Source organism: Typopeltis vanoorti, chromosome 23, assembly GCF_054136105.1.
Source record: "Typopeltis vanoorti isolate ZY-2024b chromosome 23, IOZ_Tvanoo_1.0, whole genome shotgun sequence".
Classification (NCBI taxonomy): domain Eukaryota; kingdom Metazoa; phylum Arthropoda; class Arachnida; order Uropygi; family Thelyphonidae; genus Typopeltis; species Typopeltis vanoorti.
The window spans coordinates 60,982,868-61,006,665 of record NC_143571.1 but is presented as its reverse complement, the minus strand read 5'-3'; the positions used below and the strand labels follow the sequence as shown (position 1 = coordinate 61,006,665).

Below are 23,798 nucleotides of genomic sequence, written 5' to 3'. Positions count from 1 at the left end.
GTCAATTACTGGAAAGATCTTGGTTGTGCTATTCTACCAGTATGGGAAGTGTTTTTTGTCTAGTGTGCAAACTTTTCTCTGAAATCCCTTCTCAATACACAACCGGATTCTCTGACTGGAAACATATAGACCCATGTTTAGAAAGTCCCAAAAATTCTAATGAACATAGGAAATCATTGTTAGTATGGTTAACACGCAAAGAAAATAAGTCTGTTATTTACACACAGTTGCAGGAGCAACTAAGAAAAGATACGGAATATTACCACAATGTCCTAAAACGTGTTATTGCAGTTGTGAAATATTTAAGTGTAAGAGGCTTAGCATTCAGAGGTCACGAGGAAATATTTGGCTTTCCGCACAATGGTAATTTTATGGGGGCTCTGGAATTACTAGCAGAGTTCTATCCATTCATGCGCAAACATATCCAATAACAAGAACTGCGACCAAAGCCTTTCACTTCGTACTTATCAAAAACAGTTTATGAACAAATAATAGAGATTATGGGAAAACAAGTAATAAAAAGAATTATAGCTGAAATAAATAGTGACGATGCAAAGTACTACTCAATTGTGATGGACTCGACACAATCCCATGATGACCAACTAGCTATTATAGTACGATATTGTTTTGAGGGAAAAGTATATGAAAGATGTGTATCTTTCATCAAAATTTGTAGTCACATTGGCCTATCTTTATTCAATTCCTTACAAGAATTTCTAGAAAAAAATGGACTGCCATTGGATAATTGTAGAGGACAGTCTTTTGACAACATGGCAGATATGTCTGGCCAATACAATGGTGTGCAAGCACATCTCAAACAAAAAAATGAATATGCTGATTATGTGCCGTGTGCTGCGCATTCCCTAAATCTAGTTGGAGGAGAAGCGATTAAAGTTGCAACTCAAATTGTGAACTTTTTTTGGAATAGTGCAACAAATATATGTTTTCTTTTCTGCATCTACCCATAGGTGGGAGCTTCTAAATCGTGAAACAAAACTGAAATTTTCGATAAAAGGTTTAAGCCAGACTAGATGGTCTTGTCACTATGATGCTGTTAGAGTTTTAAAAAATAATTACGGTGATATCATGAACATATTAAAAACGTTTAGTGACAATATAGATGAGAAACTTGATTTTCGAAGAGAGGCACAGAAATTATATAATGATTTGGTGAAACTTGAAACTGCGATTTTAACTGTTTTTTGGAAGAAATTTTAGGGCGATTCAATTTAGTTAACAAAAACGTTCAGACATATGTGAAGGTGAGAAATTGATTACGTCATTAGAAGTGTTCATGAGCAACTTATGAGAAAACAACCAGATCAGAAACTAAACAAATACGAGGAGACAACCAAAAAATTAAGTACTAGTGTGGAAAAAAATACAGTGATTTCAAAAAGAGACGTATTACTTCAAAATTTTCGGAAAAATCTACAGAGAAAGTTTTGCTAAATGAAGCAGAAAAATTTTAAATGGGATATGCTATACGTTGCATTAGATAAGTTGATTATGGATTTAAACAGAAGAGGCCATGTCTGCAGGGAATTTAGCAAAAGATTCAGATTTTTAATGGATTTGCAAGACATTAATATCGAAAATATTGACTTGGAAAGTGCACGTAATGTTATTGATTATTATTCGGATGATATAGACGAACATTTAGTCAACGAATCCTATCCCAATGGCTTTAACAGGCCTTTAAGGCCCACAACCTTCCAAGCATGCTTGGATTTCGTAACCGAAATACGAGGATAGAATGGTCACTCCTATGCCTCAAAGTATTCTTGGCTGTATCCCTGTGTGTTCACGGGGCCGGTTTGCCTGCTTGCGGGATGAAAAACACCAGATAAACTGGCGAAAAAAACCCTACTGCCCGCGCCCAAGACCGGCTAACTTGGCTATGGCTGAGGAAGGTCCTTCAGCTCCTCACATCTCCGACGAGAATCGAACCTAGGACACTCCTTCCCCAGGCATATGGTTGCGAAGCACAAAGCCACTAGGCTAACCGCACGGACTTAGTCAACGAATGCATTCAGTTAAAATCCTACTTACAGACTAAGCCAGACTCATATGACTCGTGCGATGATATATTCAAGCTAATTTATGAAAAGAAACTTGTTGATGTTTTTTCGAATTGCTATACAATCTTAAAAATGTTTTTTGGCCTTGCCAATCACCAGCTGTGAGGTGGAGCATTCTCCAGGATGTCCTATATAGAAAACACATATAGGACAACAATGACGAATGAAAGATTAAATTATTTATCGATTCTTTCCATAAACTGTGATTTAACCAAAGAATTACAATGTGATGATCAAATAAAAGAATTTGCAGTGCAAAAATGCAGAAGAGTTACTCTTTAAATGTCTCTTTAATGTATTAAAAAAACTTACATTATATAACTCCTGGAATGTATTATTTATTTTATTTTTAAGAATAAGTATTATTTTTATTTTATTTTTTTCTTGGTCTTTATTCTTTACGTGATAATTTGTTGTTTCGTTTTTTTGCTTGTTACTAAAAGTAATACCTAATATATTTTATTTATGTTTGATGTTTGTTATGTATACAAAACCTTTTTTCATTATAACTGTATATAAAAGTTTGTATATCCAAGTGCATCAAATAAAATAAAAAAAGTTCATCACTGTCTGTTGCCTATAATTTTTTCTATTAAAAAAGGATAAAAAAAAAACAGTTTTTCGACAAAATGGCAAATGAGTCACCACAACTAACCCAAACTTGGGTTAATTTTGATTAGTTGGATAGGCCCCCAAAGTTAACAGTCCGCCACTGCTTACCTGAATACCAATGGTTAAGTGAGTAAACAGAGTAGCAGTGAAATAGATGAAGTGAAATCAGGCAAGGTCTGTTGGAAAAGAAAATGTTATGTAGGAAGCAATGGTGGTACATAAGCACTGCAGCACCCCCAAGGAATTTAAATTTTGTTTGTGTTTATAAATAATAACAATGCCTACAACATTATATAAATGCAATACAACATGTTAAAGGTTACAGCTTATGTTTTGACATTGATTGAATAGTTAATAATTGGAATTGTTCAATTAATGCTTTAGATTATGAAACAAATGCACTGCGATCTAACGCTGATATTCGTTTGCACTTGTCATTGCATGTTACGTTATTCCCACACTACCCAAACGGCAGTGTATCTTTAGTATGCTCATTGTGCGTTATTTCTGTGAAATATGAAACGTTTATTATTGGTGTGTGTGTTGAACTATTTTTTGTCAATCTTATTTTATTTTGTTAAAATAACATATAATTATTTATTATAGATACAAGGCTGAATTATGATGAGTGTCACTGTTGAAAATATGAAAAGAATTTCATTTTTTCAATTATCGTTACACAAAACAAATTGCACTGAGATCTAACACTGATATTCATTTGCGCTTGCATTGATATGAAACTTTTATTATTGGTGTTTGTCCGTGGTGAGGATGAAATATTTTTAATAAAGCAATTTTTAATATGTAAATTTATTTATTAATAAATTTGTTACTGATTAGGAAAAAAAAAATTTTTTTTTTTTGTATATGCAGCACCCCCACTTAAAATTTTCACCGGCCGCCACCGGTAAGAAGTACAAGATAGTTGGTGGTGATCAGATCCATGAAGAATATAAAGCAGGCTAAGAAGGTGACAAGCATGGTAAAGAAAAAATGCAGTATGAGAGGAGAGTGGCTGGTCAGACCAAAGTTAATTCAAGGAAATTCCTCTACTATATGACAGGTAGGAGGAAGAATAATTATGACAAGTTGACACTGGTGGATAGTCATGGCAGCAGAGTTGACTATTGAAAAGGATATAGTGGAATTATTGAATGAACATTTTATCAGTGCATATCATACTGGTGTAAATGATGCTGTGCGATATGTAGAAGGGAGGCAAGAATTAGGAGAATTGGAAGTGAAAATCAGAAGTGGGTCAGGTGTTGATTGGGTTAATTGGGCTAAGGCTCTGGGAATGGATGACATATCACCACCTATTTTAAGGAATGTGCACAACAGTTAGCTATACCATTGACTTGGTTATTTAATGAATGTTTTACAGTGGGTAAGTTTCCTAAGGAGTGGAAAGAAGGCAAGATAGTACCACTTCACATGCATGGTTGTAGGACAGAAGTTTCCAATTATAGACCAGTCTGCATAACTGCATTTATAATCAGGGTGTTAAAAAGACTGACTGGGAATAAAATACCAGATTGGGTTGATGGATACAGTATTCTTTATGATGGATTTATAAAGAGTATGTCTTATTTTAGCAATTTACTTGCATTTTATGATAAGGCAACAAGTATGTTTGTTATATAAGGGAGATTTGACTGTGATATTCTTAGACTTTGCAAAAGCATTTGATAGATGTCCTCATGATAAGTTGGTTTACAAGCTGCAGAGGATTTGAATAGATCATATATTGGTTAGATGGATTGGTGATTGGCTCTCTGAACAATACCACCAAGTTGTGTATGATGGAGAAGTATCTAAAAAAAGGAGGGTAACCAGTAGCATGCCTCAAGGTTCTATTCTCGGGGCCCCTGCTTTTTATTATTATTTACGGCATTTCCATGGAGTTTGGAGATTCATTGCAGGAGACCCAAATATCATCATACACACAAATGTTATCATACCTTTCCTTGAATCTATTTACCACCAGGGAACTCGCAACCAATTCTGGCAATCCATTCCGCTCACTCACCACTCTCCATGCAAAAAATCTCGTCTCCGCACACGTCCCTACTAATCACACTTACACAACTTCCACGGATGGTCCTTAGTTCTCTATTTGTCATATATTGAAAAATTTTCCATGCATCAATTTTATAAGATCCCTTTCATATCTTAAAAGTTTCTATCATGTCGCTTCTTTTCTGCCTATCAACTAAACTTTGTAATGCTGTTGTTAATAAGGATTGACACTGCCGCTGGTTGGTGAGAGTAATCATGAGATACTTGTTTGGGAAGTGGTGAAACGAGGAAAGGTTACTGCCAAAAAAAAAGGATATATGTGGAATTATAAGATGAGTGATTATGGGAAACTCTGTAGTCAACTAGATGAGTGACCAACTCAACTTGGTCACTCATCTCTGAATTTTTTTGACCACCTCCTGGTCTCCCCAAGAAACCCAGGTGACCAAATTCTGTGCACAGTAGTCAATAAGTGACCAAAGCATATCCTTATAAAGAGGGATAATAACTTCCTTATCTTTACTAGCAGAGATTCTTAGAATGTTTTTCAATATCCAAGTAATTCCTTGAACTATTTTACCAACTTTTGCAATGTGAGGGTGGTTTGAAAAGTTTTTGCGTTAACAACGAAAAACTAATTTATAATTTAAAAATTATTTTTATTTTTCAACATAATCTCCCTTAAGACAAATACATTTATTCCAGCAATGCTCAGGCATCATCATCCCATCTCTGTACTGGTTCTCAGTAAGAACTGAAAAATACCCCTCTACAGCTGCAATCACCTCTTGATTCAAAGAAAAATGCTAGCCAGCAAGGAAGATTTTTAGTTTTGGGAAGAGATAGAAGTCAGAAGGAGTCAAATCTGGGGAATAGCATGGATGTTCCAACAATTAATAATGCAGATCCTTTAATTTTCCCATTACCAAAACACCTTTGTGGTCAGGTGCATTGGCTTGATGAAGGGTGATTTTTTTCTTCTGCAAACCAGGTCTTTTACCACAAATTTTTTCGTCTAGTCTGGTCAGGATAATATTCCCCAGTTATTGTTTTACCCCTTTCAAGTTAATTAATAAACAAAATGCCTTTAGCATCTCAAAACACAGATGACTTTTCCTGCTGATGGAACCAGCTTCTGTCCACTGTTTTGACTGCTGTTTGAATTCTGGTGTGTAATAGTGAATCCAAGTCTCATCCATAGTAACGAATCGATGCACAAAATCAGTTTTATTCTTGTTAAAACGCTCCAAGCACTGTTCAGAGATTTTCATGCAAGTACATTTTTGATCTGCTGTTAGCAAGAGTGTCATCCATCTTACGCAAAGCTTTTTGATTTGCAATTCTTCATGCAAAATATATCCTACATATTCTTTTGAAATGCCTATAGTCTCAGCAATTTCATGCACTTTGACTCGCCGGTCATCCAATACCATATCGTGCACTTGATCAATGATTTCTGGTGTTGTTACACTTTTTTGGACATCCTTCATGTGGATCATCTTCAAGGCTGGTACGGCCATGTTTAAACTCTGCAGCCCATTCCTTAATTGTGGAAAATGAAGAAGAAGAGTGCCCATAAACTTTTATGAACTTTGAATGAATTTCTTTTGGCATTAAACCTTCTTTTACAAAGAATTTTATAACTGCATGATACTCGATTTTATCCATTTCAAGGGATATAGACAACACTTTTGCTCCAGACAACTGTATAAAACAATGACTTACATTTTAACATGGATGCTTATGACAGATGTACCAACTTGGAAAAAAAAATTGTGCCGATAGTGTTGCCATCTATGGTTGAGGGCAAGAGCTTTCCAGACCACCCATGTACAGTCTTTCAAATCAAATGCAAACAAGTTCCTCCTTTCCCAACCCATTACCCATATACAGTACTAATGTATTATAGGTTAATCAACCAACCTCTCGTGTATAGGCTCAACATAAAAAAAAAAGTTACTTAAACATGATCTTCCTTTAGTAAACCCATGCTGTTCATTGTAAAGTATAGATTATCTTTCAGCCCATTTCTGAATGTGGGCCCTAACCAACTTTTTCAAAATCTTCACCATTCCAGAGATACTGATAGGTCAATAATTGGGTACATCAGTCTTTACACCACTCTTGTGCAATGGGATATTCTTTGTATTTTTGAAATGCATTGGTTGTGAACTGGATTTTTCTTCCTTCCAGTAGGGTACATGTTACTGGGATATTCAGGATTAGGGTTATATAAAAGTTAATTATAGTTTAATATCCTGTTGGAATGTTTCAAATAATTGTATTAGATAGAAAATATAGGATCTGAATTAGATTTGTCAAGAGAAGTGCACAGATATCTGATTAAATTTTTATTTTTAATACCGATTTTGTTTCAGACAAACAGTGACACTTATTTAATTATCTTAATTCTATAACTTGGACAAACATCATATCATTCCCAATTTAATAACAAAGGTTAAAATTTTGTAAATGGAATAAATGATCTGTCGTATTAAAAGTGATTTAGAGACTGAGACATACACCTCTATAATTAGTTGAAGAGGCGGAGGAAAAAATCATTACTTTTTTGGATGTGTACATACTGTATCTTTTTGGCCCATTAAAACAAAAAGTTTTTTTTTTTTCTTCTTCTTGCAGAACACAAGGTCTGGAAGTGCCCACCTCAACTGTTATTCCATACCAACTTGCATGGGTAGTCACCAAAATATTGACCCACTTAATGTGTGGGTTACTTAAAAGTGAGCTGTAAATTCATCATAGAGAGTTGCCAACCACTGCCTGAAGATTTTGCTGATTGAAAAGGAATAGTCTTATATCTCAGTTTTCCCAAGTAAGAACAAAAATTATCCAGTCAACAATAAGCCCATGCACTCTGAAACCATTTTGATCCTGTCTGGCTTTTGGATTCCAGTAATAACAGAACTTTTATTATTAATATAATTATACTTAATTTTTTTTGTCAGATTAAAATTGTGTATTAATGCTGACTGTTCCTATTTATTATGCAAAAATTTCTTGTTGCACATAATATACTTTGTAACCAAGCTGAAAACCTTTCTGTGATTATTATTTTTAATAAAAATATTGCATAGCATGTAGAAACAGGATGTTTAATTATTATTTTTTTTATGCAAGCACTTGGTTATGCTACCAATTGGGGAAAATTGGTCAACCATTGCCAAGAACAGAGAAAGGTGGAAAGAACTGGAGGAGGCCTTTGTCCAGCAGTGGACAGAAAATGGCTGAAAAGAAGATGCTACTAATTATATATTTAGTTTAATCCTTTATCCAAGTGTAAGCAAACAAAGTTTGCGCCTGAAGTATTTTCAGGACTCGGGCAACTTGTGGTAAAGGTGGTATAACTTCACTTGCCTTAGTATCCCATAAGGCAAAGCACATGTCCTTATGGGTATATATAATATACCCATAAGGACATTTGCATTATGAAAAGGGTCACTACCCAAACCAATTTCCCTGTATTATGTGCAGGATCACCGCTCCAAAAACTTGTGAGATCCCCCAGATCACCCACCAATGAGTGACCTGAAGGATCATTTAACTTAACGGTTGTTCCCCTCAGTAGCAGGACTTTTATTGAGGTCTAATCAGTGGGAAGCAGACCCAGAGGTGGTGATACTAAGGTGGAAGTAATGCAGAAGTCATATTTCCATGTACGAGTTGTCAAAAGGTGTCACACCTCATTATTAAAATTCTCTGGATTAGAGATAGTTGATGGAAGTTTTTTCACTTGGTTATGCTACCGATTATATATTTAGTTTAATCCTTTATCCAAGTGCAAGCAAACAAAGTTTGCACCTGAAGTATTTTCAGGACTGGAGCAACTCGTGGTAAAGGTGGTATAACTCCACATCACTTGCCTTGTTATCCAACTATCTCTAATCCAGAGAATTTTAGTAATAAGGTGTGACACCTTTTGGCAACTCGTACATGGAAATATGACTTCTGCATTACTTCCACCTTAGTATCACCACCTCTGGGTCTGCCTCCCACTGATGAGACCTCAATAAAGGTCCTGCTACTGAGGGGAACAACTGCTAAGTTTAATGATCCTTCAGGTCGCGCAGTGGTGGGTGATCTGGGGGATCTCACAAATTTTTGGAGAGGTGACCTTGCACATAATACAGGGAAACTGGTTTGGGTAGCGACCCTTCCCATAATGCATAGCATTATACATACCCATAAGGAGCTTGCCCACCAAAAAAAGCTAGAAAATTTTCCAAAAATCTTTTCCAAATTAAAATTCATTTTTTTAAATTTTTGTTGTATCGTGTGTTCTATTCCTATCCCACTTATGATCATTGCAGATGCTCAGTCATAGGTCGTATGCGATGCATAGTGTGTATTCTCAAATCGCCTACTAAGCTCTGATCCACCCCCCCCCCCTCAAGATTAAATCCTGAGTGTGCTACTGCTGTGACACCTTTTGGCAACTCATATATGAAAATATGACTTCTGCATTACTTCTTAGTATCGCAACCTCTGGGTCTGCCTCCCACTGATAAGACCTCGATAAAGGTCGAAACCGGTTTGGTAGTGACCCTTCCCATAATGCATAGCATTCATACCCATAAGGATATGTGCTTTGCATTATGGGATACTAAGGCAAGTGATGTGAAGTTATACCACCTTTACTATGAATGATATAATCACGTAATCACAAGAAAGATATTTATTTAACCAAATATTTCGGTCTGGAAATAGCAGACCATCGTCGGTGGTATTACAAGAACAGTTTAAAAAATATACAAGCTAGAATACTAACAATAGATCGTTGAAATTAGAACATGCCGCGTGATGTTATATCACTAAGTATGAAACGAAATATTTTGAAGTAGAAACATGATTGAATTTGCTATTAAAAAAAAAAAAAAAAAAAAAAAAAAAAAAAAAAAAAATTAATGAGTAATCTTGATTAGGCTTTCCCAGATTTTTGATATAGATATGCAGTCATTACGATTCAGGTTGGGATGATGGAGCAAGGCCTCCACGCTTTCCTTGAACAAACGTTCGAACCTATAACGGGATCTATGTAAGAGGCGCGTTTTGGACCAAAGGATGCTGTGGTCAGTTTCAATCCCGTGTTGAGCCAAACCAGACTTTTCAGGTTTATTGTGAAGAATGGATGATTGATGTTCTTGGATTCTTTTTTCAAGAGAACGTCCAGTCTGTCCAAAGTAAGAGAGATCACAGTTGCAAGGAATTTGATAAACTCCAGGAAGAGATAAAGTTGAGCGTTTGTCTTTAGGAAAAGGAAAATGAGAAGACAATTTGTTAATAGGAGAATACGTAGCTGTTAAATCATATTTCTTCAAAATTCTTGCGATAGGTTCTGAAATACCGGAGATATAAGGAATAGGTACTCGACGTATTGAATCTTTGTTGTTTTGTGGAGGATTATAAGATGTAAGAAGACGTTGAATACTTTTTTCAGAAAAGCCATTGAGTTTCATGTGTTGCTGGATAGTAGAAAGTTCTTTCTGTAGATAATCAAAAGTAGAACAATTAGTTTTGGCTCTTTTGATGAGACATTTTATAATTCCTGTTTTATGACATGGATGATGGGCTGATTCTTTCAGAATATAACGACCTGTGAATGTTGGTTTCCTGTATACTGTAGTTGTAAGAATATTTGAAGATGATCGGATGAGGAGAACGTCTAAAAAAGATAACTGGTTGTTTTCTTCTAATTCCATAGTAAACTTTATGCGATGATGTAAGGAATTAATACTGTTTAAAAAGGAAGATAAAGTGTTTTTACTGTGAGGCCAAATAGCAAATATGTCATCTATATATCTTACCCAAAAAGATGGTAGAGGGAAACTAGATGTGAAGAGGACTTTTTCTAAATGTTCTAAATAAAAGTTGGCTAAAGCTGGAGAAAGAGGACTTCCCATGGCTGTTCCTTCTACTTGGCTATAAAATTTGTTTTGACATATGAAATAACCAGAATGTATAACGAAATCGAATAGTTTTATAATATCTTGAGGAAAGATGTCAGCAAGTAGTTTTAAAGTTTCCTTAAGAGGTACATTGGTGTATAAAGATTCTATATCAAAACTAACCATAAGATCTGTAGGTTGTAATGAGACATCTTTTAATTTTTCTAAGAAATCTGAGGAGTTTTTTAAAAAAGAACTCGAGTTGCCAATGTAAGATTTCAGTAATTTAGCTAGATATTTGGCTATACGGTAAGTAGGAGAATCAATGCAATCTACTATTGGACGAAGAGGATAGTCAATCTTATGGATTTTTGGAAGGCCATAAAATCTAGGAGGTCTTGCAAAATGAGTTTTAAGTCTTTCAATTGTGTCTTTATCCAAACTGATGACTTCATCAAGGAGAGAATTTAATTTCTTTAGTTGTCTGTTGGTTGGATTATAATCAATTTCTTGATATGTGGAGCGATCTCGAAGCAAAAGAGAAAGTTTTCTTCTGTAATTTGCTGAGTCCATAACTACTGTTGCTTTTCCCTTGTCAGCTTTAGTGATAATGAGGTGATTATTTTTTCTCAAGGACTGTAAAGATTTCATTTCAGAAGGAGATATGTTAGAAGGAGGAAGTTTAGCCTTAAGTAGAGAAGAAGCGACTTCTAAGCGAAGAGCATTAGCTTTATCGCTGGTTAGATGATTAAGATTCCTTTCAATGTTAACTAGGAAATCTAGATATGGTATTTTATTTGGAACAATAGAAAAATCATGTCCTTTTGAAAGGATGAGGGTTTCGCTTTTAGTCAAAGGACGTCCGGATATATTTACAATCCAATTATCTGGAGTTATGAATGGCTTGGATTGTTTAGACGAAAGAGCCTCATATTTACGGTTAAGATGTTGACTTAGTTTATTATAAGCACGTTGAGTAGAACGTTTAGCTACATTTAGAACTATGTGAGAAAGATGTGGATCCAAATTTGTGGATATATAGGTGCGTAAATCAGAAGTCTGATGACTGTGAATAGCAAGATCACGTTTAGCAGCTTTAAGTTGATTACGGATTAGAGATAAACTTGTGTTCCGGTAAATATTATGAGCTCCAGGAGATTTTATTGTTTCTTTAATCTTAGCGAAATTGGGAATAATCTTGTTGTCGCGGCACTTTTTTAAGAAATTAATCTTTGCTCGTAACCTACCTTGTATAACTGAAAGTTTTCCTAATTTACCAGTTATTTTGGTAGCATTTTCCCCGTGAAGGATAAGAATTTGTTGTTTTAAGGATACTTGCGACATAAGACTGAATGATATAATCACGTAATCACAAAGATATTTATTTAACCAAATATTTCGGTCTGGAAATAGCAGACCATCGTCGGTGGTATTACAAGAACAGTTTAAAAAATATACAAGCTAGAATACTAACAATAGATCGTTGAAATTAGAACATGCTGCGTGATGTCATATCACTAAGTATGAAACGAAATATTTTGAAGTAGAAACATGATTGAATTTGCTATTAAAAAAAAAAAAAAAAAAAAAAAAAAAAAATTAATGAGTAATCTTGATTAGGCTTTCCCAGATTTTTGATATAGATATGCAGTCATTACGATTCAGGTTGGGATGATGGAGCAAGGCCTCCACGCTTTCCTTGAACAAACGTTCGAACCTATAACGGGATCTATGTAAGAGGCGCGTTTTGGACCAAAGGATGCTGTGGTCAGTTTCAATCCCGTGTTGAGCCAAACCAGACTTTTCAGGTTTATTGTGAAGAATGGATGATTGATGTTCTTGGATTCTTTTTTCAAGAGAACGTCCAGTCTGTCCAAAGTAAGAGAGATCACAGTTGCAAGGAATTTGATAAACTCCAGGAAGAGATAAAGTTGAGCGTTTGTCTTTAGGAAAAGGAAAATGAGAAGACAATTTGTTAATAGGAGAATACGTAGCTGTTAAATCATATTTCTTCAAAATTCTTGCGATAGGTTCTGAAATACCGGAGATATAAGGAATAGGTACTCGACGTATTGAATCTTTGTTGTTTTGTGGAGGATTATAAGATGTAAGAAGACGTTGAATACTTTTTTCAGAAAAGCCATTGAGTTTCATGTGTTGCTGGATAGTAGAAAGTTCTTTCTGTAGATAATCAAAAGTAGAACAATTAGTTTTGGCTCTTTTGATGAGACATTTTATAATTCCTGTTTTATGACATGGATGATGGGCTGATTCTTTCAGAATATAACGACCTGTGAATGTTGGTTTCCTGTATACTGTAGTTGTAAGAATATTTGAAGATGATCGAATGAGGAGAACGTCTAAAAAAAAGTTTTTTTTTTTTTTTTTTTTTTTTTTTAATAGCAAATTCAATCATGTTTCTACTTCAAAATATTTCGTTTCATACTTAGTGATATAACATCACGCGGCATGTTCTAATTTCAACGATCTATTGTTAGTATTCTAGCTTGTATATTTTTTAAACTGTTCTTGTAATACCACCAACGATGGTCTGCTATTTCCAGACCGAAATATTTGGTTAAATAAATATCTTTCTTGTGATTACGTGATTATATCATTCAGTCTTATGTCGCAAGTATCCTTAAAACAACAAACCTTTACTATGAGTTGCCCCAGTCCTGAAAATACTTCAGGTGCAAACTTTGTTTGCTTACACTTGGATAAAGGATTAAACCAAATATATAATTTTTTTATGTAACTTTTCTTATATTTGTACATGAGTGGTCTGAAAAGTTCTTGGCCTTGACCATTAATGGCAACGCTATCCGCAAGATTTTTTTTTTTTTCTAAGTTGGTAAATCTGTCACAAGCATCCATGTGAAATTGCAAGTTATTCTATGAAGTAGTTTTTTTATACAGCTGTAGGAAGCCAAAGTGTTGTCTGTATCTCTTGAAATGGATAAAATTGAGTATTGTGATGTTATAAAATTCTTTGTAAAAGAAGGTTTAATGCCAAAAGAAATTCATTCAAAGTTCATAAAAGTTTATGGGCACTCTTTTCCTTCATTTTTGACAATTAAGAAATGGGCTGCCGAGTTTAAACGCAGCTGTACCATCCTTGAAGATGATCCACGTGAAGGACATCCAAAAAGTGTAACAACACCAGAAATCATTGATCAAGTGCACGATATGGTATTGGATAACCGGCGAGTCAAAGTGCGTGAAATTGCTGGGACTTATAGGCATTTCAAAACAACGCGTAAGATATATTTTGCATGAAGAATTGCAAATGAAAAGGCTTTGGGGAAGATGGCTGCCGTGCAAATCTAAAACGCACTTGCATGAAAATCTCTGAACAGTGCTTAGAGCGTTTTAACAAGAATAAAACTGATTTTGTGCATCGATTTATTACTATGGATGAAACTTGGATTCACCATTACACACCAGAATCCAACAGCAGTCAAAACAGTGGACAGAAGCCAGTTGTTCATCACCAAAGAAGACAAGGCCATGGCATCGGTGTTTTGGGATGCTAAAGGCATTTTGTTTATTAATTATCTTGAAAAGGGTAAAACAATAACCAGGGAATATTATCCCAATCTTTTAACCAGACTAGACAAAAAATTTGTGAGAAAAGACCCAGTTTGCAGAAGGAAAAAAATCATCTTTCATCAGGACAATGCACCTGACCACAAAGGTATTTTGGTAATGGGAAAATTAAGGGATCTGCACTATGAATTGTTGGAACATCCACCTTATTCCCCAGATTTGGCTCCCTTTGACTTCTATCTCTTCCCAAAACTAAGAATTACTGAGAACCACTACAGGATGGGATAATGATGCTGGAGCATCGCTGGAATAAATGTATTAGTCTTAGGGAAATTATGTTGAAAAATAAAATAACTTTAATATTATAAATTTGTTTTTTCATTGTTAGGCTGAGAACTTTTCAGACCATCCACGTACTTAGTTTTGTTTAAATTTTGGGATCTAATGCATTTTCTGTTCAAAAATTCCAAGGCATTTATAAAATAATTTTCAATCGAATATATATATATGTACTGTTTTTGAATAAAACATTGACAAAACTGATTTTTTAGCATTAATTGTTAATATGAGGAATAAGGTTTAAAATAAGCCCTTAGTATGTCTTTAAAGGCTCTGTATACCAGTATAATATACTATTCATGTATTCTGGCAAGTGTTGCTACAGTATTATTATATTGCAGGACTTCCATGAAGTCAAAAGACTCATCACAAGAGATCTACTCTACGTGCCACAAAGTGTATCAAGCTATACTTAAACAATTTATTATACACTCAGTATCCTTTCAAACAATCTCCATTTTTAATAATTCTTCTTGCAAAATGCAACCAACAAGCTTATTTCCTTGCACAATTTCTATGGACACCTCTTGTTGTCCTCAAATATCCACTGTCTTCAGTAACTGCTGCTCGATAGCTTATACCTGAATCATGCCATTCTTTCTCCTGTTATTTACCAAACTCTGCAGATTATATTCCCTCGAGCTGTCCTCATAGCAGACATTGTGAAGAATGGATATCATATTTGTTGATTCATCTTTGTACCCTTTTTAAAGAATCTTTGTCTCCTATATTTCAACTTTAACCAATATCAATATAATAAAAAAGAGAATTTTTTTTTTTTACCTTATAATCATAACTAAGTTTGTTTCATGTTTAGGAACCTTGAACTAGAATAAGTAATATAGTTGATGTAGTGTAAACTGTAAAATACTATAAATTTATGGCTAAATTTATAGTATTTTACACAAGAGTCCTGCATAAAGAACCCAGGTGTGCCACAGATGAGAAGAATTTGAGTTTGAGAACCACTGATATAAGCTGACATTAGAGTGTTAACAGATTAATTTGGAAAATGTCATTGAGAAGTTAGTACACGTGGTCAGTTGTGCACCCAGAGGGGGGGGGGGGACAGGGGGCCCTAGTCCCTTCCAAAGAAAAAGGAAAAAACACTAGAAAATTTTCCAAAAATCTTTTTCTAATTAAAATTAATTTTTTTAAATTTATGTTGTGTCGTGTCATGTCTTATATTTCTATACTACTAATGAATTAGCGATCATTACAGATGCTCAGTCATAGGTCGTATGCGATGCATAGTGTGTATTCTCAAATCGTCTACTCAACTCCGGCCCCCTCCAAGATTAAATCCTGAGTGCACTACTGCATGTGGTACTGAAAAGTTTTGATAGTACTATCAAAATATTCTGTACATCTCCTGAGGAAACATATCAGGAATTTGATGTTCACCATTATATTAAGAAAAAAATTTAGTTCTCACCTCTTTCTTGACTGCATTCATTCTCAACTTCCATGAGTGTCCTCTCATCATCTACCCACCCTCCATAAAATTAATATTCCATCAACTTGTATATTATATGATCCTTTCAGAAGGTTTTGAAGACCTATCTATCACATCACTTTTTCTTTCTCCTGTTTTCTAGCATGTGCAATTCACAAATTCTCGATGTGTGCTCATAACGTACATTGCACAGTCCTGATATCTTTAACACTCTCACCTGCACCTTCTCCACTGCATCTGAATTGGCATGCAAACTGTCCAAGCAAGGTCAAATTAAACCCTTGGAAAGAGGCAAAATAAATAACTTTCTTGTATGTCAATCTTCATTTCAGCACACTGCAATTATCCTCCAAGTTGTATTTGCAATCTTTGCAATATGGCATCTAAATATGACCTCCCTATATACTAAAACTCCAAGATCCGCAGCCTGATCAGTTTCTTCTAATATATTCCTACCAATATAATATGCCATTGAATATCTGATCTACCAAAATGCAAATTTACATATGCTAACATTGAATGATGGCCATTTTCACATGCCCACAATTCCAGCCTGTTCAAATCATTCTGCACATGATGCATGCCAGTCACATTGCTAACTATCCTGCCTGTCTTTGCGCCATCAGCAAATAGCTGTATCATCTGTCAAATTCTTCCCAATGCCATTAATATATAGACTGATTAACAATGGATCAAGGATTGATTCCAGTGGTATACCACTGGTCACCTTAAATCTTGCACACACACACACACCATTTTTTGATATCAGTTAGTCAGCCATCTAAGCAGATTATAAACTACAAAATTAAACATAGAAATAGACCATAGAATTACCAAAGCTGGTATGGTAGAGAGTGAACTGAATGAATTTGTATGGAGTAAAAGAAAAATTAGTCAAAACAGTGTTCAAACAAATTTTATTTTAACTTATGGATTGGAGAGCTGGGTTAGAAGTAAAACAGTTGAGTAGCGACCGCAGATATAAGAATTCTGAGAAAAATTAGAGGAGTGAACATCATCAGTGGCAGAATATATTAAAAATGAAAATATGGAAAGAACTTGACATTTTAGCATTTTCATGAATGTGTGAGTAGATCTAATTTCAGGTGGTATGTTCCCCTAATCAGAATAGGAGAGGAAAGATGAACAAAACAAGTGTTTCTTACCGGGTAGACAAAAAATCCAGAGTAAGCCATAAATCTAGGCAGACTGGTGCAGTAAGAAGTGCATTCATCATCATCATAAACCATGGGCTCACTGCCCATTGGTGTCTGATGCCTCCTTCGCCATCTTCTTCCACCTTTCTTTGTCCAGTGCACAGTGTCGCAGTTTCTGTATACCCATTCCACACCAGTCCTTTATGTCGTCTATCCATTCTCTGTATGATCTACCTCTTTTGTTCACACTGTCCATAATACCAAACACGAATGTCTTTATCTTCTGGTCTTCACTCATTCTGCAGATGTATCCAAATAACTGCAGCTTCCGTTTTATAATCTTCTGCATTAGATTCTCCTTTGGTTGTATCTTCTGATAGAGCTCTTCATTTGCGACTCTCTGTACCCATCTTATTTTTAGAATCTTCCTGTAACAAGTTCTTTCAAATGCCAAAATTCTTTTTCTTGATTCCTTATTTATTACCCACATTTCAGATCCATACAATACACACTAAAGATGCATGTTTCCAGTACTCTTAGTTTTGTTTGCAGGCTGATCACTTTACTTTTCCAGATGTTATCCATGGCCTTCAGCTTTGTTCTTCTCTTTGCAAGCCTGATCTTTATTTCTTTTTTTATAATTCAAATCATGTGTCATTTTACTTCCCAAATATGTGAATTGTTCTACATTTTCTATATCAATTCCATCCACTTGTATCTTTTGTTTCATGTTCTTCTCACCAAATACCATTGTCTTTGTTTATTCCAAGTTCATAACAAGTCCAAATCTTTTCCTTTCCTCATTTAACAGTTTCAATGTTTTTTGTAGTTCTCTTTCACCTTCTTCAATAATAACAATGTCATCTGCAAATCTCAGATTGTTATTATTATTACGGGTGACTCCAGGGAATCCTTAGACTCATCGAGGGAGGCCCTAAACATCATGTCCACACAACTATTCAACATTCTCACAGTATCTATCATACCTTGCCTTGAACTCATTCACTGTCATAGCACTCACAACAGACTCTGGCAGCTTATTCCACTCATTTACCACTCTAAAAGTAAAGAACCCAGCTCTAACACCCTTGCCCAGCTTCCATAGATGTCCCCTAGTTCTCCACCACCAGTCCTGATCTCAAAAATATCTGAATTAATTCTATAGAAACCCTTCAGCAATTTGAATGTCTCAATCATATCTCCCCTTTTCTGCCTATCAACCAATTTCTGCAACCCACAAATCTTCAACCTGTTCTCATAAGCTTCATTCCATAGACCTGCTATCATCTTGGTCACTCACCTCTGGGTCCTCTCCACCTCCTCCTCCCCATCAAGAAGAAACCTAGGTGACCAAATCTGGGCACCGTAGTGGAGATGAGGTCTTATTAAGGCTTGGTACAGAGGAACAATAACTTGCTTGGTCTCTGCTCGTCAAAGTATTTTTCAGCAACCAAGTAATTTGATGAGCTGATTTAGCCACTTTTGCAATGTGTCCCCTAAACTTCATCTCCCTATTCACCAACACTCCCAAGTTCCTGGCCTCATCAATCTCCTGGAGTACAGTTCCACCAATGTGGTATACTGCTACTAATCCTTTCACCCCAAAATACATAACCTTACATTTTGTCACATTAAATTGATATCCATTCTCCTTAGCCCAGAACTCCAATCTATCCAAATCATCCTGCAAGATTTTGACATCTTTTGCATTCACTATTGCCCTACCCAACTTTGCATCATCAGCAAACAAATGAACCGTTCCTCTTAGATCCTTCGCTATATTGTTAATGAACAAATTAAACAGCAGTGGTCCAAGAACAGAACCCTGCAGCACACCACTAGTCACAGGCCGTCTTTTGGATTCTACTCCTGAATAAACTACTCTCTGATATCTCTCCATCAACCACCCACCTATTCATCTCACCAACCCTATATCCATTCCCATATGTTGCAGTTTACGGATTAGAATTCCATATGGTATCCTGTCAAAAGCCTTAACCAGGTCCAGCAGTATCACTGTATACTGTTCAGTTTACACTGTTCACTGTATACTGTTACATTATTGTTAATTCTCATCCCACTCCTCTGGCATTTTCCCTTTTTTCCATACCATATTACATCTTCCTTTATTTTATCCATTGCTCTTTCTAAATGTGCGATGAAAATGCTTGGTGATATTGGGTCCCCCCTGTCTAGTACTTGTTTTAAACCATTTCCCCAAATCATCACCCATTTTAACTGCTGCAACTGCATTCTTATAAACATCTTTTAATATACCTATTAGTTTTCTGTCAATTCCATAGGATTCTAGCACTGCTAATGTCACTTTCTGGTTGATATTGTCAAATGCCTTCTGAAAATCAACGAAGCAAGTATGTTTTTTTTCTTTCTTTTTTCTTAGCTTTCTCTGCTATTAGCCGCATTGTCAAAATGTAGTTCTGTCTTTCCTAAATCCTGCTTGCTCATCTGCAAGGTATGCTTCCAATTGTGTTCTCAATCTTTCTGTCAATATCATCATCATCAAGGCAATTATTCTATAATTTTTACATTCTAGTTTATTTCCTTGTATAATGTCACTAATATTGATTTCACCCACTCCTCTGGCATTTTCCCTTCTTTCCATACCATATTACATAGTGGTGCATTTCTGTAACCATAGTTTCACCACCATATTTAATCATTTCTCCAGTGATATCATTACCAGGACTCTTAGCCATCCTATTGCTTTTTCTATCTCTCCTCTTAAAATATTCATATACTTATCCATATCAGTTTCCCAGCACTATCTAAATCTAGTTTTTCTTTATATAACTTCATATAAGAAGTGTATTAGGAGATCTAAAATACAAGATTTTATAATATTGCAATCATGAGAGATAATAGCATAATTTGGAGCAAAGCTGTTGATAGGAACTTAGCAATAATGCAAACTTTTCATATTAGGAATTCATTGATGATAATGATTATATCTGAGTTTACAGTTTACTTCTGAATGACTTTTGAATCTTTTTAAAAACTTTTATACATTTAGAAATAAGGGATCTTAAAGATCCAAACTTATTTCAAAGCTGTATATATGCAGAATTTTCAAACTTCATACGTATATAACTAAAAAAGGCTCCTTAATATAGTAGGTGGATTATAAGTTACATTTTTGATTACTCATTTTTGGAGAGTGTTCCACCTGCTTTTTCAAGTGCAGTGTTTCTTTAATAATGACAAGATTGCATTATCAACAACAAAAGTTATCAGCTCCCTAGCCCAAAATGTTTCCTTTGAAAAGAAGTCCAGTTATTTTAAAACTAAAGTAGAACTGTAAGAATTTGTCACCAAAGTATTATGGGTATTCTATTTATATGAACTATATACAGGTAAATTTCATTATAATGAGCTTTCACTATCCACATTTTTCCACCTGCTTTTTTAGTGCAGTATTTCTTTAATAATGACAAGATTATATTATCAGCAACAAAAGTTATCAGTTTCCTTTGAAAAGAAGTCCAGTTATTTTAAAACTAAAGTAGAACTGTAAGAGTTTGTCACCAAAGTATTATAGGTATTGTACTTATATGAACAGTATACAGGTAATTCTCATTATATGACCTTTTGTCATCCACATTTTTGCATATACGTGGTTTCATTTCAGTACATAAGTGCTATCTCTGTTTTTTATCCAAAATTTTGGAAGCTTCTACACAATGACCTTATTTCCTACCTCTGTCCCTACTGCCTTGCGCTCTTTGAGCAAAATGTCTTACAAGAGAAAAACCAAGGAAACTAAGAGTCAAAAGAAGAATAAGCACCAAGTGAAGTAAAAGCCTAGGAAATATCATTCTTTAGAGGTAAGATGGAAGATTCTGGGTCAGTTTATAGAGGTGAATGTGGCATTTACATTCAAAGTGCCATGGGATTGAATGATTCTATAGTGAGAACTATTCATAATAATGCTTATACAATTTGCAATAGTGCTCGATCGTTCATGAATCGCAGCCTGACCAGAGTAATGAAATCCTAATCTCATGTAACAGAGAAAATGGAAAGGATGCTGACTATATCGGCTCAAGAATCAGAACATGCCTTTGTCTAGGGCAGTCATATGAGAGAAGGTGAAAAATTTCTATGAAGATCTAACAAAAGATGAAATCCATCTGATACCTACTGCAGCAAATTGTGAGTGGTTTGACTGCTATAAGAGTCACTGTGCATTCCACAATCTTAACATGACTGATGAGGTGGTAGCTACAGATCACATTGCCATACCTGCCATTATGGATCAAATATGCATCCTCATACTCTTCGTATCTATCATATATTTCAATGTAATATCAATGGTATTACAATTTTAATATACACTTCGCATCCATGGAAACTTGGACTTATACTTTAACCACACTACCGTCCTGGCTGGTAGCGTGGTTAAAGTAAAGATAGTAACAGATTACAATCAGAAGTTGAAAACTGTAAGTCAGGTTTCTATTGAGAGAGTACTGAAATAACAGCCTTCAACTTCCTATGAACCATCAATCATGTTAGCTAAAGATGTGGTTTGATAATCTTCAAAATTAAGAACTACTTTAATATGTATGAAAGTAGTTGCATTTTTGACTGAATTAATCTTGAAAGATCGGAATCATTGTTCTTTTGGGAACGCGACCTCTATTATCTCATTTTATAAATCTTCCATTCTATGCGTTTTGATATATCCACTAAATGTTTGACATAACCAAACATTTTGTGAAAGACATCTAATTTTTTGAAGATAATCCTATCCATAAAAAATCATGAACTACAATACTTGAATACTGTGGGGTAAAGGTTAGATAAACTAAGAATCCAGCTCTAGAGATCAAACAATTTTTCAGCCCCTTCAAGCCTCAATAAGCAGGATTGGTCTCAGATCAGAAGATAAAAACTGTCTGCTACCAAAAGACATTCACACATTCCACAATAGGATTCAAATCCAAAGTCTGTAGTTTGGAAAGAACAGATGCAAGCACAAGTTGAAGGTAATATAAATCAGACTAAGAATGTGAATGCTTGAAAATTTGATCTCTTGAAGAACTGGGAGATAAAAAAATGCTAGAGAAAATCCAGATATGAACATGAGAAACGGAGACAGTGATCACAAAATGCTGCATATAAGGATAGGTCAGTTGGGGATGTGGTTTGTAGAGATTGGCTGATAAGAAGAGAAAGATGTCATTGATATTTATAAGTCTGTGAGAGAAACTTATCAAATTATAGACAGCTTTACCACTAGGCTTCTATATATATTTGTTAACTGCAGAAAGGAGACATCCATTTTTTGCCAACTTTACAGGAACAACCAAAAAAAAAGGGGGGGATATATAAATTGATTTGTTGCAAATTTTTCATTTTGGAATTACTTCAATAATTTATTAGAGCCCAATATATTTATAATCCATTGCTCTCAAAATAATCAAAGTTTGTATGTGAAGAATTTTCTTGCCTAGTCTACTTGTATATAGAAGCAATTGACTTTCATCAGTTGTCTTAGCATCTCATAATGCAAAACATTATATATATATAAAAATTTAAAAGTGCTAAGTGCAGAAAGGGGACATGTCTGTTTTTTGCCAACTTTACAGAAACAACAAGAAAAAAAACTTTATATAAATTAATTTGATATTTATAGGCCTCTCTCGGGGGACCCTGTAACCCCTAGAGAGCGCGTCCCCTGGGTGGCGGATAGGGGAGCCCACTATGTGTGTGTGTGCATACGCGTATGTGTGTATATATATGGTGGGGTGGGCTGAATATACTGAATAAGGACTCGTGGACCAACAAGGCCATAAGGGGCAATCATCTTGATTGTAAGGGAAGCGGCACTCCCATGGACCCCTAGCTGGATCTATCCTCTTCTTCTTCTACTTTGAGGAAGATCCACTTACTTTAATCTTTCCTATAAGGCCTTATCAGCCAACTCTTCTTATTTTATGACCCTTACGCTATTAGAGTACTCGAGGGCCATGGGGTCTTTTCACTTCTGGCCTTACAACTATGCCCTCTCTATAAACCTTACTATAATTCTTCTATAATCTACTCTTTCCCCTTCAGTATACCCTATTCCTCCTATGGGTTTAAATTCGGAAGAAGGCTAGTTCAGAAGCCTTAAGGTAGCAGCCCTGCCACTGAACTATTCCATCGTCAGGCTAGTCTGCTGACATGGAGAACATAATCCTACTTGTAAGCTGACAGAAAAAGATAATCGGATTGAATCTATGGGAAACGACCCTGGAATGGAAAAGGTAAAACAAAAATGGAAACAACAAAATATAATACACATAGCAAACTGGAATGTAAGAGGAACAGCATATAAAGAAATAGAATTAGACCAGTTATTAAATGAAAGAAACTTTAAAATAGCAGTAATCACTGAAACAAAAAAGAAATTAAAAGGAACTATGAGAACCGAAAATTTTAATGTGATATAATGTGACAGAGACCAAAGAGCACAAGCAGGAGTCATGATTTGGATTCATAACTCCCTTTCAAAACAGCTAAAATATTATAAATTATGGAATGAAAGAATAATAAAAGCTAGAATAAAAATAGATAGAGGCTATTTAACAATAATTGGTTTATATGCCCCAGAATAAGGAAGAGAACAGGATAATATTGATTTTTATAATCAGCTACAAAACATATATAATAAAATAAA

The 23,798-nt window shown here is 35.1% G+C and overlaps 2 protein-coding genes across 5 annotated transcripts in view; one reads left to right on the top strand and one right to left on the bottom strand.

Annotated features, from left to right (window-relative positions):
- Positions 1–8,017, top strand: part of LOC150093899 (uncharacterized) — a 47,288-nt gene extending 39,271 nt beyond the window's left edge. For all 3 annotated transcript variants that reach the window (XR_016550311.1, XR_016550312.1, XM_090412859.1), the window contains one exon: positions 7,353–8,017. The gene's annotated coding sequence lies outside the window, so the exon portion shown is untranslated. The remainder of the gene's footprint in view (positions 1–7,352) is intronic.
- Positions 1–23,798, bottom strand: part of sni (SDR family oxidoreductase sniffer) — a 213,286-nt gene that overhangs the window by 107,965 nt on the left and 81,523 nt on the right. The gene's annotated exons all lie outside the window — the stretch shown is intronic.